The sequence below is a fragment of the Grammomys surdaster genome, unplaced genomic scaffold, assembly GCF_004785775.1.
Source record: "Grammomys surdaster isolate TR1022 unplaced genomic scaffold, NIH_TR_1.0 363, whole genome shotgun sequence".
Classification (NCBI taxonomy): Eukaryota; Metazoa; Chordata; class Mammalia; order Rodentia; family Muridae; genus Grammomys; species Grammomys surdaster.
In genome coordinates this window covers 13,644,544-13,661,972 of record NW_021604782.1, presented here as the reverse complement: position 1 = coordinate 13,661,972, position 17,429 = coordinate 13,644,544, and the positions used below count along the sequence as shown (strand labels likewise).

General features: G+C 39.1%; 1 protein-coding gene and 1 pseudogene across 2 annotated transcripts in view; both read left to right on the top strand.

Annotated features, from left to right (window-relative positions):
• Positions 1–17,429, top strand: part of Astn2 (astrotactin 2) — a 931,927-nt gene that overhangs the window by 45,156 nt on the left and 869,342 nt on the right. The window lies entirely within an intron of this gene.
• LOC114631578 lies at positions 8,054–8,510 on the top strand (annotated as a pseudogene).

The following is a 17,429-nucleotide window of genomic DNA, read 5'->3' as shown; positions in this document are numbered from 1 at the left end:
TGAGCAAGTCAAGAAATCTCCCTCTCTCCCAGTTCTGGTCCTGTAGTTGTAGGCTAATGTTAGCTTGTGGTATTTAAAAGATGCTGGGTTCAAATTCTGGAAACCCACACATTAGCTGTGTGATTCTGGGCATATGACTTCATAATTCCAATCCAAATTCTCATGTGTAGGGCAGGAAGTATAATGGCATCTACTCTGCAAGATTTTGTATTGAGGGTCTCAGTATAAATGGGATGCTCTCTCTCTCTCTCTCTCTCTCTCTCTCATATATATATATATATATATATATATATATATATATATATATAAAATTTATTCATTTTTCAAATTGTAATTTATACTCATTCAAAAGGGGTTATAAACACAAAAAGGCAGGACGTGGGGAAGGGGATGACACTGGAGCGTGGGTGTTCAGGGGGAATACAGATATTTTTCAGAACATGGTATCGCCTGGGTGAGGGTTCAGGGGACAGATCACTATGACTCTGCCTATGATTCACTTGTCCTTATATAAGTTGGTAATATCTGCCAATGCTACCTAATTACAAGGTCTATGACTACTCAGGCTGGTAAATTGTCACAAAAACTGCCTGTTTACAGTAGCTTATAGCCATCTGTTTCAGCGTTTATCGACAGAGACTCAAGACTTGGTGTTGACATTGCCTATTGCTGATTTTAGGCCTATGGCTAATTTTAGGCCTTCAGTGTATAAGCAGGGATGACCCTAACATCTCCTCCCTTCTCTAAGTATAGACGGGCTGTGGCGAATCCAGTCTTTCGAAGGCAGGGATAGAGGCCTGACCTCCAGTAGTTGAAGGGGACCTTGTAATGGCTCCAGTCCCCCTATAATTGTCCAGTGAGGCATGAGGGCCATACCCATCCCGATGTCTTTTTCCTGGAGAGGGGATACTTTTGACATCAACCCCTATGCAGTCAGACTTGTCCCTCAGGGAACCCAGAGAGATATTTTTAACTTTTTTTGATATTCCCTTGCAGTGTTTAGCCTTGCAGCCTAAGCAAGAATTCAGGTCGCCTGTCAGAGAGGATTCTGGGTGGCCCTTCTCTTCCTGGTCTAGGGGTGGAAGTACCCTCTTTTAGGTTGGGTGGAGATGGGTTTTGGGAGCACCCTGGATAAAGTAACAACCTCATCTTGAGTCTCATGGTCCTCCATAGCTAACTTACGATAATGTATCTGAATAGGTTTTGCTACCAAATTATTTATCTGTTAGAGTTAGTCAGCCTACTTGAGGCCCAGGGGCCAGAAGAAATAAGCAAAAAGAACCCAAATAATGGTCCCAAGATGAGAGGTGGTAGGGTTGACAACCCTGGAGAGATTGAAAACCAATTCTTGTACCAGCACACATCTGGTACAAGAATGGGTTGCTTTCTAAAGTACAATTTCCTCAGATTACTGAGGATGACCAGAATGCAGATAGGTTTCTTGGGTCAGCCCATTCTTGTCCTGATTCCTTGCTTTCTCTCTCTCCGAGGCCTACAGTAAAAACATGAAAACAGTTCAGACACACTGTGCTTTGGTGCTCACTCAGGCATTGCTGGACCCTGGAGAATGAGTGTGATTGATTTGCTTGCATTGACTGCGCAAGATGAAAAGTTGTTTTTTGCCCCTCCTTTCCTTCTTTAGTCCTGGGAATTATATTTTTCTCAGAGTTGTTAATGGGAAGCACTGAACCAAATTCCCTAAAATTGAATTTGGCTGCCTGCATTGTCAGCTCTCCATCTCCTACCCTCTGTCTCTTTCCTCAAGTGGTAGTTTCCATGTTTATTCGCACAATGATTTATAGGCTCCCAGACTGAGCTGACCCAAGGTGGGATGTGTAGGAGACCACATATGTACCTAGAATACGGTTCTCCCTGTAACTCCTGCTCACTGCTTGTTAGCCAAGGAGGTAGGAAGAAGCACATGGAAAATGCACATGCCTCTGATAAAATCTAATAAGTGGGCTAATGAGATTGGAAGTCAGAACAAGGGTTACTACCTCTAATGTTTAGTAGCCACGTGCCTGTCTTTGAGGGAGAAGGGGAAGGTTAGGTGATAGGTAGCAAAGTGGAAAGCTTAAGATCATTTGTTATGCTAGGAAACCTGAACATATGCTGGATCTTGGGGTCAGAAAAACAAGAATTGTGTAGGCTATTTGACTTCCAGGAATCTCAAAGTTCCTACCTGGTGTAACTGTTTTGCTGGGTTGTTATAAAGATCACTGAACAGGGCCTGGACCCTGAAAAACATACAGTAAGTGGTAGCTATTATTAATAATAATGATAGTGTTAATAATGGATGAGAAAGTGCTTTCTAAGCTACAAAACCCTACACAAATATAATGAATCATTATAATCATGTTACATAGAGAGTCCTTTCCCAAAAGGTTTAAGAGCAGTCAGCATCATGAAGGGCTAGAATAATACAATAATATTATTATCCAGAAGTAGAACTTCATGTTTGAATAGCACTCTTCCAGTTGTAACAAATAGGCCTGGCAGGGAGGAGCACTTAAAGAACTTATTAATCTGGCCTGGCCTGTGCTTTGGTTGGCAAGTACAATCTTCCATTTGTTGTAAGATTTTCTGTCTTCATTAGTAGCACTTTAGTTTCCCTTAAGTAAATGATGATTTATAGAAAATTGCCCCATTTTACTTGACCTAAGTTCAAGCAAAACTAGTCTGTGCAGACACCTGCAATCAAGGTTCAGGGCATTTCTTAAGCGGACAAATGACTATTCTTCCTGCTGTGTTTAAATGCACAGTAATCCGTTGTCAATGGGGACTGGGCCAACTGTGGATTTGCGATAATGGGATTTGTATTTATAAACCAACATGTTAAAATGTGTGTTATTTTTATATATGAGTTTTTCAGATCCAGTCTCTTTAACAGTGTTCTATTCTGGTCCTTTGGATACCATGGTGCTCTACAGAACAGTATAGAAAAAGAAAGCGATTGTTCACTTTTATGTTTCATTATAGAGCAAAAATCTTGTCTTTCACATTCTTTACTCTCACCACAACTCAATTTTGTATATCTATTTATAATTATTTGTTTTACTTTATGCAGGTGAACATTTGGCTGCGTGTATGCATGTGCATCATGTGTGTGTCTGATGCACTTAGACGCTTGGAGAGACTTTCAGAAGAAGGCTCTGAAAACAGCACTTAGGAATGGTTTTGAGCCATCATGTAGGTACAGGACCTAAACTTAGGCTTTCTGCAAGTGAAGCCTATGCCTTTCACTGTTGAATCACCTTTTTAGTCTTTGCAACAGTATTTTAGAAACTTAATTTATCTATGGGCTGGGGAAATGGCTCAATTGGTAAAGTACTTGCTTTGCAAGTATGATTCTCAGAGAACTCATGTTAAAATAAAAATGCAGAGCTATAATATTGTTCACCTATAGTTCTGGAACTGGGGAAACAGAAACTAAAGGAACCCTAGATCTTGATGAATTGGTGAATAACAAGATTCATATGAAATTGTACATCAGCAAAGTATAGACCAATCAAGAGAGACACCCAATTTCAAGTTAGGGCTTCTAAAAGTAAATGCACACAAGTTTATGTACCCATGCACAGACATATACAAAGGTAATTATAAATACATGCACAGACATACACAAACACACATGCACAGATACACACACATACAACTTATCCATTACTAATATTAGAGACACAAAAAGAAAAGCAGAAGACATAATCCTATGTTTACCCTACCCCAGCATAGGAGGTTAATTAGCTTATCTCCAAATTTTAGAATGAAGTGTAGGCCCCATAGTAGGAAACAAGTTTATAAAATTCCTCCATCAATTCTTAACTCCACAGCACAAATTTGAATACTCTTTTGTTTTGCTTTGCTTAGATGGTTCCCCACCCTTTGCATTCAGCCTAATATTCAGCTGCAAATGTATGTTTTTATGAGTGCATACAAGTATAATACTTATATTTCAATGAATGCATAGTTTGATAAATATTGTGGATCTCTCAAAGCTTTTCATCTTGAATATTCCCAAGGTCAATGAACTGCTACATAAACATTACATGAGTTTTGTGCCTCTTTTATTCTTGATAGCAGCTTAAGTTGTGCCCACTTGCAAATTGTTGACTATATTAATGTCATTTTCTATTTACCCTCACTTTATTTATGGTCCAGTTGTGACATGAGATTGAGATACTACTCAGAAGCAAGAAACTGAAGAAATATAAATGGAGTTTGGGTATTAAAAAACCACACACTGCATGCTTTAGAAAGACAGAGATCAGCCTCTGAGAACAAGACAGGGTAATACAGAGGTGTCTGTTGCAGAGGCATGGAATATGACCTGTAGTCCATTTTTCTCAAGGTTTATGAGCTACTGAGGCTAAAATAACACTCTGTATGCTGGGGCAAAAGGGGCCTTTGTGGCCTTATGAAGTAGGTGTTTTTATAAACCCCATCAGGTTGCATGGTAGTTCCATCGGTCTATAAAGCGTCAAGCAGAACTGGGGAAGCATATGTACTGGGCCCTGTTGGGTCTGCTAAACAGTTTTTGTATATGTCCATAGCCTACAGAAAAAAGAAAATCAAATAAAGCCAAAGACATTAGTGAGTAGGAAAAATTGGCACAGATCACATTTATAGAAGCCTTGTCACTACATACGTCTGTCTTTCTAGAGTGCAGATGGTTTCCCAAAGTACTAGTTCATCATAAACTTCTCACTCCTCCTCTGTGAAATGGGTGACCTTGCTTTTTTCAGGATATTGATGAGAGAAAGTGTACAGTTGCATGCTCAGATTCCATTGTCATTTAATCGGGTTTACTGTCATTGCCAAGAAACAACATAAAACAGTGAAATTATAAGAAAGCTCTTCCATAATCCATGCTCATCACAAAGCCCACTGAGGGAGGAAAATGTTGTTTGTGATTCAGAGCAGTTCACTCTTGTGGTTATGAAATATCCACAAGGACAAGGTCACAGACGTAACTATGGAATTGAGCAGGAAGAAAGAAGGGTCCACATATGGCAAGTGCAACAAAATGCCTCTTTCTAAATTATAAGGGAGATAGAAGGAGAGAATTCTCATGAGTTCACTGAAAAGGGGTAGAAAGCCTTATATTTTTTATCCTAGCTGCCTACTGACTGACAGTTTAAGCATGAGTAGAAACCTACTAGAATTCTAGTTCCTTTCTATAAAGTATATATTTCAATTTCTGCTTCCCACAGACAGTTTAGGGGAGCCTCAAAGAAGCAACAAAAAGAGTCTGTCTGTACACTGGAAATTGCCCCATATGCATTATTTTTTACTACTAATATTTTCTGCTCGTCACTGACACTGTCAGTGTCATCACTGTGCATTCTAATTAAGACATTCACTGAGCTGGCTGGACTGACTGCTAGAAGTCAAGAGTTTCATGAAATTTAATCTGATCATTAATTAAATAAACACGCAGTGGTTCCTCCAGTCTGTATGGAGCTTGCTAGTATTTGCAAGATGAAGAAGACAAGGCTGATGGCCTCAAGGAGTTTACAAAGAGGAATGAATAGAGCCCTAGGATGACAACAGAGCAGGGCTCAGTTGTGTATTCTGTATTGTGTCAAGAGCGCAGAGCTTGCATGATGCTCTGCTAACTCCTCAAAGTCTACAAAGGTGAATCCTCCACTTGGGAACATGCTACGAAGGAGGTCACAGAGCAGCACCTACACACAGTCTGCAAGAAAGTGGGAAATGCCTGCCAAGCAGACTGGAGACTCCTAGCCCAGGGCCTTCCTGCCCAGGAACACAAGCTCTCTTTTCTCTTGACTGAGATCAGATGCTTGCTTGGCCTTTCTGCATCATCAGAATATGCCAGATGCTCTTGGGATGATCTGTCAAACAAACTCTTAAAAATGTTTACCTCAATATTTGTGATTTCCATTTTTTTTTCTGAGCACATATAAAGATTGAACTCTGTAACCTATTTTTCACTGGATGGCTTATATGTAAGTCAGTAGCAGAAATGGTGGATGACATTGGTGAGCTGGAGCATTGATCCATCAGGAACAACTCTCCAGAGTCTCTTTTTTCTTCTCCCACATGATCTGGCCACATTTGGATTGTCATTGTCCCATCTGTCTGCATCATGCAAAGACTGCAATGGGTTGAGACCCACACTGGCCTTAGAAGCTGATTGATTATAGAAAGGGTTCTTATTTAATTCCTGAAGTTTTGAGTTGTGCCTGAAGTTGGCAGTAGCTAATGCTAACTGATCCAGAGACAAAACTGAAGGAGAAGGGAGACTGCAGTGGCTATGGTCTGAATGTTTGCACATCCCTAGTTTATCTGTTATAACCTAATCTCCAGTGTGGTTATATTAAGAGATGTGCCTTCTGGGAAATGCAAAGAATGAATGTATAAATTATTAACCACTCAGGAGTGGGATAAATGCCCAATAAAAAAGCATCACATTGAGGGAGCTTGTTTGCTCTGCCCTTGCTTCCACAAGGAGATGCAGCAAGAAGACACTACCTATGAACCTGTGTGTCTTTACCAGACTCAAAATCGGTAGCTTCACATTAAACTTATCTTTTGGTGCTATGAACAATAATTCTACATTATTTATATTTTATAAGGTCTAAGGCACTTTATTATAGTGACCTACATGAACAAATGCAATACCACCCAAATTTAAAGGAAAAGATTTATTTATTTATATTTATTGGTGATTGTGTATCCACTTGTGTGTTTGCTGGTAGATACAGAAGGGAGAAGGGCATCACGTCTCCTGGAGCTGATGTTATAAGTTGTAAAGTTCAGTGACTCACCTGATATGTATACTGGAAATTGGAGTTGGGTCATTTGAAAGAGTAAGTAGTAAACACTGAACCATCCCTCCAGTCCCCAATGCCTTATTTATAATTTATTGTAGCACTCTTTGTGGTCCTTTAAAATAAATTTTGAGTTGGCCTTCACTTATTCTTTTGTCCAGGTTGGCTTCAAACTTGTGATTGTCATCTCAGTTTCTAGAACTTTATTTTTTTTTTCAGATTTAGACTACCTCACCTAGCTTCTTCAGTGGTCTTGGCAATGTGCTATTTGGGTGTGTTAGGTATGAGGCTAGATGGTGGCTCAGAGTTCCTGATGTACTTGTTCACTCTTTTCCAAGCCCAACTTCCCTTGAATCCAGGGTATTTTCCTCAGGTTTGCTCAACCAGCATCTTTTAATTTTTGAAACTGTATCAGACCTTGCTTTCCTGTCGCTTAACTGCCTCCTATTTGGCAACCATATCTCTAACCCCTCCCAAAGTTGTTTATCTTCAGCTGTAAGCTTTTACAAAATATCTCATCAACAGTGTTTGAAGCAACTCAGTAAATCTTGCCTGCCTTTTATTACATACTAGATTAAACTTGTCAGAGAATTCAGGCAGGTTCCAAAGGCTCATTTTGTTTTTGACCACAGACAGAAAGAACCACGTGACCTATCCGTTGTTTTACTCCTTGTTTTATTTCTGATGAGTAATCCTTTACCTATTGGCTACTGATGCCTGGAAAACAAGCCATAAGAATGGGTCTGTTTGAGAATGATGCTCAGAGGGAGCCATTCATCTTCTTGATTGAGACCTTGAACAAGTCTCTAACTTCTTGGTCTTTGATTGCCTAAGTTATCATAGGGGGAAGATGGACTACACTTTACTCTTCTGCAAATATTCATTTGGCTACCACCCTATAGTGAATGCTGTAGAGGTTTAAAGACATAATGTATGATGACCAGAAGGTTTCCATTGTGGTAGTATGTGGTATGATGCTCTCTTGAGATACTAGATAATGACATCAAGCTACAACTGTCCATCAATCAAGAGGATGAACAGAGCATGGTTTGTTGCTGATTTGTGATATTTGGCAAGTCAGGCACATTAAATGCATTTTGATGGATGCTTTTCAGCTGATGGTATGTTTGCCTAGCTGTTGCCCTGTTATATATATATATATATATATATATATATATACACACACATACACATTCAGTCATGTGGCTTCAAGACTAGTGGAGGTGGGTGAATAAGAAAATATCTCAGAAGCGGGGCCCAAGATGGCTATTCTCCGCTACCGGCGTTTCCTTAAGCTCTGTGAGGAATGGCCAGTGGACGAGACCAAACGGGGCCGGGACTTGGGCGCTTACCTGCGGCAGTGGATAGCACAGGCCTTTCGGGAGGGAGAGAACACTTAGATTGCAGAGACCGAGGCCTGTGATCAGATGTACGAGAGCTTAGCACGACTGCATTCAAACTACTACAAGCACAAGTACCCTCGTCCCAGAGACACCAGCTTTAGTGGCCTGTCGGTGGAAGAGTACAAGCTGATCCTGGCCACAGACACTTTGGAAGAGTTTCAAGAGATGAATAAGAGCATGTGGAAGAAACTGCAGGAGAAGTTTGCGCCCACAAGGCCCGAGGAGAAGCATAAAGCCTGGACTCGGGTCCTGTCCCGCCCACGGACCTGACGTGGAATCTTCTGATGCTCATCAATAAAACTGCCCAGTTTCTCCCCCCCCAATATGTCAATTATTGTGCATCATAGTCAGAAACCATTAACTGTCAGGATTCATCGGGATCCATTCCCAACTATCATACCACTGATAGGCTTAATCCATATTTAAATAGGTGAATATGGAACAAAATAGCTCACCTCTTATAGATGATGCGAATGAGAGCCCATAAGAACATGATATGTATAACTACACAGATATAGTGGGTTAGGAGTAAGTGTATATTCATGGCTGAGGATGAAGATTGTGTGTATTAAAGGGGCTAATGGCTAGTGATATGTTAAGCCTCTAATATCAAGAGTCAGCCTGAGTATCTCACATCTCTATGTTATCTCCTCAGCACTGAAGACAGACTATTGATGAGTATACATTCTATTCTTACTGTCTTATACTGCTCTTTCACAGGTCTTCAGCTATAACCAAGTCTATCCATTGCTCTTTCCCCACATGATCTTTGAATGTTTTACACAATTTCTATCCAATGTTCCAATCACTATTGTCTGTCATTACAAGGAGTGACAGCAGGATGTAGACTCATCTAGCTTCTTGTCTCCCTTTTGCCATGAACAAGTTTTATTACCATGAATAATTTTTCTTATTCTCTCCACACTTTAGCTTACTTATAATATGGGATAGTGATGACAGCTCTGCAAGGGTTTTGAGAGAATGAAATAAGAGTACATGTGTTTTGCTTATCTTACAATCCATAAGCTATCTTGTCTATCCTTTACTACCCATCCTCCATTTGTTAACAAATTCTTGAAGAATGAACAAGCATATGGACCTCCATTGTTCCATCACCCAGGATCTTTTGAAACAGATGCTCCATTCCAAAAACACATGTTCTGAAGAGAGAATGTATGGTAGATGTGGGCAAGATTTTGGGACCAGTTAGGTAACTTGTGTTTCAGGACTGCATCAGGAGGATCATTAAGCTACCTGTAAAAGCAGGAGGGAAAATAAATATATATTTGGTTTAGGTATGGAAATTGATGATGGTATACATACATACATACATACATACATACATATATACATACATGTTTATATACAGAAAGTTTGTGCCAGGATTTACTGCTTGCAGAAATGAAGGAAGAATAGGATGGGTTGAAAATATTCAAGCTGCAGAGAAGAAAATGTTAGTTTGGAATAATTGTTCACACCTTTAATTTCAATCTTAGAAGGTAGAGCAAGCAAATCTTCCAGTTTGGTCTAAATAGCAAGTACCAGGCCAGCCAGGGATATAAGGTAAGAACCTGCCTTTAAAAAACAATATGGAAAACCAATCCTTAGTAAAATTGCTACTATTTTAGAGGATCCCAATTCTGTCTCTAGCATCCATCATGGGTGACTTACAAACCGGCCATAGTTCTCCCTTCAATGTATCATATGTTCTCTTGTAAACTCTGGGATTATCAACAGTGCATTCATGCACACACACACACACATACACACACACACACACACACAGAGAGAGAGAGAGAGAGAGAGAGAGAGAGAGAGAGAGAGACAGAGACAGAGACAGAGACATAGACAGAGACAGAGAGACAGAGAAAGACAGAGACAGAAACAGAGACAGAGAGATGCAGAGAGGCAGAGAGACAGAGAGAGACAGAGACAGAGAAAAAGAGAGACTTAAAGACAGAGACAGGGAAGGAATGAGGGCGGGAGAGGAAGAGAATATAAAAGATAATATTGGCAAAGTTTTTCATTTTATTCCAAGGGTTGGGCTGGCTTAAGAGTTCTCTCACATAGGCAGGGGTTTACATGGTTTGGATCCACAGCCAATGACAAATGAAAGGTATATCTAAGTTTCTTTATCATTGTGCCCAACTAGGGGACACTGTGTGGAGATAAGACACCAAAACCTCCTGCTTCCAAACTCCTTTCCTATTCTACAGTGGTGCTTTGGCTACACTGAGTAGGTGATAAGGGAATAGGATGATTTCCCCTCCAAGCAGAGACACCCTCTAGGTGCTAACAGGAATTTCTATCCACTATTGAGAGCACATGTCCACAGAGATGGAGTAAAAATTGTAAATACCAACAATGCCTCCCCACACATACAAAACAAGCAATCTGTAGTGCACTGATGTCACCAGTGACTTTTCTTATGGAAACCAAGGAGAAATAGAAGGCAAGGAAAACTGAAGGACTTGGATCTTCTGTAATTCTGTTGAGGTAAGCATCCTGAGTCAAGGAACATATAACAACTAGTATAACAATGGGGCAAGAGTAGAGAGTGGCTGATAGACATGACATGCAAATAGAGAAACCAGTAAGAGTATGCATAGTATCACTGAAGTTTATGTACTAAATGCCTCCAAGTTTATGTCTCCAAGTGGTAGGTCATGATGCAGGAGTGTTCAGGGGGTCTTTGGAAGGGGAGTGGATTATGAGGATTTTGACACCATGAACAGATTAATTCTGTATATGAATTCATAGCTTAATGGACTATTAGATAAAAGGTGAAAGAAGCCTAGTTAGAGAAGGTAGGTCATTGGGTATGCCCTTGAACACTTTTCCCTGCCTCCTCCAGGTTTCTGCCCACTGTGAGACAATCAGCATTTTTCAACTTCAAACTTCTTACTATGCTGTTTTGTGTCCCATAGTGTTATAATTATTAAGACAATCTGAATGCAGACCAAACCATCTGAATTGATGAAATCAAATATATGTTTACTCCTTTAAACCTATATTACAAGACATTTTGTCACAACAATGAAGCACTGATTAATGTTCATTAAGCCTGTCTGGATAATTCACTTGTGTGCCAGGGTCACATTAAGCACTTTGTAGATAACAATTTTTTAAGAAAATATTCTTAAGTAGTTTTTTTTTGTTTTCAACAATGAGAATCAGCACAGTCAGAAAAGTCTTAGACATGAATGAAACTAAAATTTATCCTTAGCAAGTAGACCCAATATGCCATGCTGACTGGCCATTGTCTTGTATAGCAACAGTTCTCAACCTGTAGGTAGTGACCCCTTTGGGAGTTGAAAGACCCTTTCACAGGGGTTGCACATCAGATATCCTGTATATTCCATATATAAATTATGATTCACAATGGTAGTATAATTACAGTTATGAAGCAGCAATGAAGATAAATTTATAGTTAGGGGTCCCTACAACATGAGGAACTGTATTAAAAGGTCACATTATTGGGCTGGTTGAGAACCATTATTGCATAGTGTCTGTTAAGAACCATATGTGACGTCTCTGACATCAGATGAGGATCATTGGCATTGTCTGTCAGCCTTTTGCAGTGCTCCAACCTGGTTAGCTTCATCTATTCATTAAATAATGCATATGCCTCAAGATTGTGATAGGAAGTTCTATATACTAAGGCATTTTCTATATTTCCAACTAAATCCTGAAAAGGAAATGGTGTCTGCACTTAGAGCCAGGAAAGAAAGTCACAGATCTAACAAAATGACCACCCAGGTCATACACTCCAATGGGGCAGAAATTGGTGTTTGAGCCACTAAGATCTAGGATCCACACCTTGGAGCGATCTCTAACACGTGGCTTTCTTCCATTTGTGCTCAAGTCATCTTTCACAAAGTCTAATTAAAGCCTAACATTAAATACTCTGCACCTGCTGAGAGTCTTTTAGGTACAACCGGGATGAAATGACTTCTGATGTGTTTTCAGAAACACCTAAATTTCTGAATTAATTAATCTTCCTTCCTTCCTTCCTTCCTTCCTTCCTTCCTTCCTTCCTTCCTTCCTTCCTTCCTTTCTTCTTCCTTCCTTTACCTTTTGTTTATATTTTCCTGTTATTATATTTTTCATTTATTATCATTCCCTCACAGCAGCCAGATTCATACATTTTCCATGGGTAAAGTGTTGGAGCCAAATCCCTGATGGAGGTCACAGAAATGGCAGCCCCCATTTATCTTCATACCCCTGGGATTGGAAATTTATTTGTGATGTCAGGTCTAGGCAAGATTTAGAATAATTCAGGGATTTAAGTCCTGAGGATATGAAAAATAAATGTCAGCCATTTCATGTAAGAGGGAATAATGCAAAAAGCACAAGAGAAGTGTGTTCCTACTAGAAATGCAGAGAGAGTTCTGGAAAATACTGTCATTCTAAAGCAAAGAAGTTTCACAGAAATTTATGCATGATTATGTGATACAATCTCCTCAACTTTGCAGATGGAAATTTTAGGGCAAAGAGGTTACAGAAAATGACACCAATACAGTAAGCCTTGAAATCAGACTGGCTGCATTGTCCAAGAGCCTTGGACCATACTACACACTGCAGAGTCAGAGAAAGAGATGGCATTCAGCTGTGATTTATTTAGCTCATAAACACTATATTGGAACATTTGTTTGCTCATCAGTCTCTCCATTAAACTGAAGAAGTCATGTGCTCTTCTTCCCTTTACTCTGCCTGACCATCTTCCATTGACCCTTACATTCCCACATTCTATAGGAATAAAATAGAGAACTGTGCAGCATCTATGTTAGACTACCATATCTCTGTATGTGCATATTCCTTGAACTCTTCCTTGACTTCTGTATTATATACTTCATGCTTACCCTCAGTGAATTTGCTGTCTTGCCCATTGAGTCAACTACGAACTCTGTGAGGGTAGGGTTAGAGCTACATTTTTACACTTATTTTTCTTGAAAGCCTCCTATGGCCCAGAGCCACTTTTTGACAGATTCAAGAAGTACAGAAGTCACCATTTTCTTAAACTGAGAACATAGTATAATCCACTGGTCTCTATGTACTACACAGTTATCCACAGTTCCAAAGATGGAAAGATTAAGATAAGGATGGCAGAGCTACAGAAATGAAGCTGCCCATGTTCTTTTGAACCCAGGAGATTGTGAATGACTTTCCAGTGCCAGACACTGAGATACAGTTTTGGACTTTAGTTTTGCTTAAGTGTTATTAGTTATTTTGACCTGATTCTTCCAACTTTTGAGTAAGAAGTAATTAATTTATTAATTTCATGAGAGCCCATAAGTAACTGAATATTATAATGAGGGACTGAACATTTAAACCACTGGAATTTTTAAAGACTGCGACTTGTAAAGTTGTACTCTATATATTAAGATTTTAATATGAGATTCTGGTGACAAATTAAAAAGGATAGAGTATAGCTTAAAATGATGTGTTCATGTTTCAAATTGGAAAAAAATAAGGTAGACTTGAGATAAATAGTTCTATTCTTGACATACCAGAGAATAGGAAACCTCACCTGAGGAATTGTTCTGTTATATGAGCCTTTGGACATATCTGTGGAACATTTCTTATTTGATAGTTAATGGAGAAGGGATCTGTGAGATATGACAGCCCTGGTCAGCTGGTAATGGGTTGCATAAAAAACAAGACAGCAGAAGCAGGAAGCAAGCCAGTAAGCAGTGTTCTTCCTTAATTTCTGCTTTGAACTATGTCTTGGCTTTCCTCAAAGATGGGTTATGACTTTTAAGCCAAAAACAAGCCCCCTTTCCTCCCTAGTTGCTTTTTGTCAGAGTTTTAATATCAGAGCAAATAAAGGCAAACAAACTAGTAATATATAGACTAATATATTTTTCCCTTTCACTTCATAGCAGCCCATTAAGTTTAAGCATTTTCTTACCATTTCACAAATGGACAACAGAATGAGAAATAGAGTAGGACTGCCCACAGTACAATCCCCCTTTGTCCTCTTTTGTCAGTGACTTCTGATACTCTACCTTGTGTTGCAGAAGAGAAGTCAAGATAGAACTGAGAATTCCACCAGAATTTATTTATATTGCCAATATATTTGAGTAAAATCCAACTTGTGTTTATCTCCTCTCAAAATCAGACATGGAGGATGATTCAGTATCTAAGGAAAGTTGCAACAGGAGGTAAGTTGGGTTGGTAAGTGTCTGACAGCATAGTAGAATTTAGGGAAGGATGTTTGAAAGGGTTAGTAGATATTCAAGCAGGAGCCAGAAAGGTATTCAGGACAGTATTCGGAATGCAGAAGAAAGAGATTTAGTGAGCAGTTGGAAGGAGCTTATTCGGCAGTTGATGATCCTGGAGATGACACTTTTCTATTCACCCCATGGGTTTTCTTTATTTCTCTGCTCTAGGGACTGTGGGAGAACAGATGCTGAGAAAGTCACTTTCAGATATGGCTTGTCATAAATTATATGATAATTTCCCCACTCCATATAAGCGCCACAAGAGGCCAGTGGTCCACCAACTTGTGATTAGAAGTGGTGTCCAGGGTGATGTAAAGACAATTGCCCCCAGTTTAATGTTGATCCATTCCTCATTCAAATGATTGGAAAGAAAATGAGATTTATTCTGCTGTCATATCCTAAAGCAGAGTTTGCAACCCTTAGACAGAGGTCTCTGTAACATGATAACTCATCCAAAAGATGTAGCCACACTCCTGATCTGTTTTGTACCCATGGCCTGGGCCTCAACATTTCTCCAATTGGCACGGAGGTCTTGGGTATGCATATGGATGTATATAAACATGTGCATGAGCATATAAGCTTGTAGAAGTGAATATGTATAGTAATACCTTGTCTGACATTTACTGTTGCTCCCTTTGATTATTGTCTTCAAGGGTGTAGTCTGTATAGAACCTTATAGATACATTTTCCTGGCTTCTGAGAAAACTAGAAAAATATGTTCTAAATGCCTAACTAAAATGGTATACCCTTACTCTAATATCTATTTTATAATAAAGAAATCTGCTATAGGATTGCCCACAGTATAGTATAAATTGAGTATTAAAATAACTTTCTAGTGCTGTAAAGATAGATTAGCGTATAAAAGCACTTTGAGTTCTTGTAGAGAACAGAGATTGGGTTGCTATCACCCATCTCTTGTCTCACAACATCTATTGCTACAGGGTCAAGCAGTCTGTCTCCTTCTTCTGTCCTTTGCAGCCACCACATGCACATCATGTATACACATACACTCAGACAACCATACATGCACAATAAATAAATAAATAAATAAATAAATAAATAAATAAATAAATAAATCGATGAAATAAATGCAACTTCAGGTCCTAGAAATGGTGCCTGATAGTGAGTCAGCCTTTCCAATCTGGGACTCATACCCTCCTATCCCACTCTAAATGATGTGGATCAGGATCTACTGTTCTTTTTACTTTCTTTCATTTGTACTTTAAACATCCCTGAGGGTGCTTTTTTATCTGCTCTGTGCTTGTTTTTATATTTTAAGTGCCCATATTTTTTGTAGAAGTCCACTTAAATGAGTTCAGTTGTTCAGTTGAACAAAAATATAAGTACTTTGTAGTTAGCCACAGCACACTGCTTTAGGGAAAACAAGAAAGGTGCTTTTTTGCTCAGCTTTTGCTTCTTGGTCTCATAGTGAAGTCTGAAGGAGCTTGTCTGATTTTGACTGGTAACTTTATCATCTGTCGTAAAAATTACCCTCTGTTTCAGTTCATCATATCAAACACAGGAGAACCATCATATCAGGGTATGAATAATTTCTCTAACTTACCTATGCTATGTATCTAAGACATTAAGTCTATATCTACCTCCCAGGGAAACTGTAGCTCCCCCTTCTATTTTGACATCTTTATTTAGTGTTGGGAATTCTTTGGATTACACAGGATACCCAGAGAGAATCCAGCACAGCTGGATTTTTATCCTGCCTCTTTACACTTCAGCAAGACATTTTCTCTCTGTAGGCCTAGATAAGTGAATCTACACAACAGGGTGGTAACACTAATTTCAATGGGTAGTGGGAGAGGAGTTGATGATAATTTAAGTTATAATTATTTGAAGCCTTCTTTATCCTTTCCTTTCGATAGTAAGTAGATAGTCCTACTTTCCCCTGTTGCTTACACTTACCATAGGGCATTTCATTTCTCTCAGTTCTTTGTGATGAAGTAGTTCTCATTTGTGGTGTTGTGAATGCACAAATGTGACTTCTACCACTTTGACTATAGCCTGAAGCTGAGTGAATCCTTGTTCCCAGAATCTTCTCTAGCTGGAAGCCAGCTTCTGCATCCAGTTTTCCAATTTTGGTTGCTCAAAGGTAGACAGAGGGTGTTTGATTGTTGACAGACTTTGGCATCACAGCAGAATCCAATCAGCTCTCTTTCATCAGAAGAAGTTTCTTTAGATTGTAATCAGCGTCCATTCTGCCTCTCCATATCAGTCCTGGCCTGGAGAAATTATGAGCATTTGTCTTGCTTCTCTGTCCTGGCATCTTCTGATCCCATTCCCACTTCACGCCTGAACATGGGGGCCAGGTGGCTGGCATCAGGCTGGTCACTTGTTCAGTGTGATACTTGTGTGCCTAGGACATATATACCCTCAGAACTCCAGAAGCCATTTCTAAAAACATCTTAAATTACTCATTACGAATATAAAGGAAAACAAGGTACACTAAGTGTTCTTGAAAAACATTTGATAAAGGATAAGCACCATTGTTATCATACTCATAAGCATTGTTATTGTTTTCATTTGCAATAGTCACTTAAGTCTACAACTGAGTGAGACCCACAGTTTCTAGTGTAAAGGAACAGAGATTGTGCAGAACTTTGTGCAAAGATTTCTAAGCTGTTCATTACTTTTTCATTCAATAAATGCTAGATTTGTTATCTACCCATTCAGTATCTGGGGCTATTCTATGTCCTGGAAATAATAGAATAGAGTAATTTTATATGTACTCATTAAGTATCTACTTGGCATATGGTAGATATAAAAATTAGTTCATTTTTCAACAAATACATATTAATAACTGAAGTAATTATTTGGCAGTAACTATGGCTAAAGCTATAAGGTGTTGGGGGTGCAAGGAGAGTAAAGTAAAAATGAGAAAATAAAAATAAGCTGAGATTCCTCATAAATAATTATTTAGTCATGTTTTTAGTAAGTGCCTTAGAGAAAAAAATCAAGTATTTTGGGAACTTATAATCAGGGCATTTATTTTAGGTTGG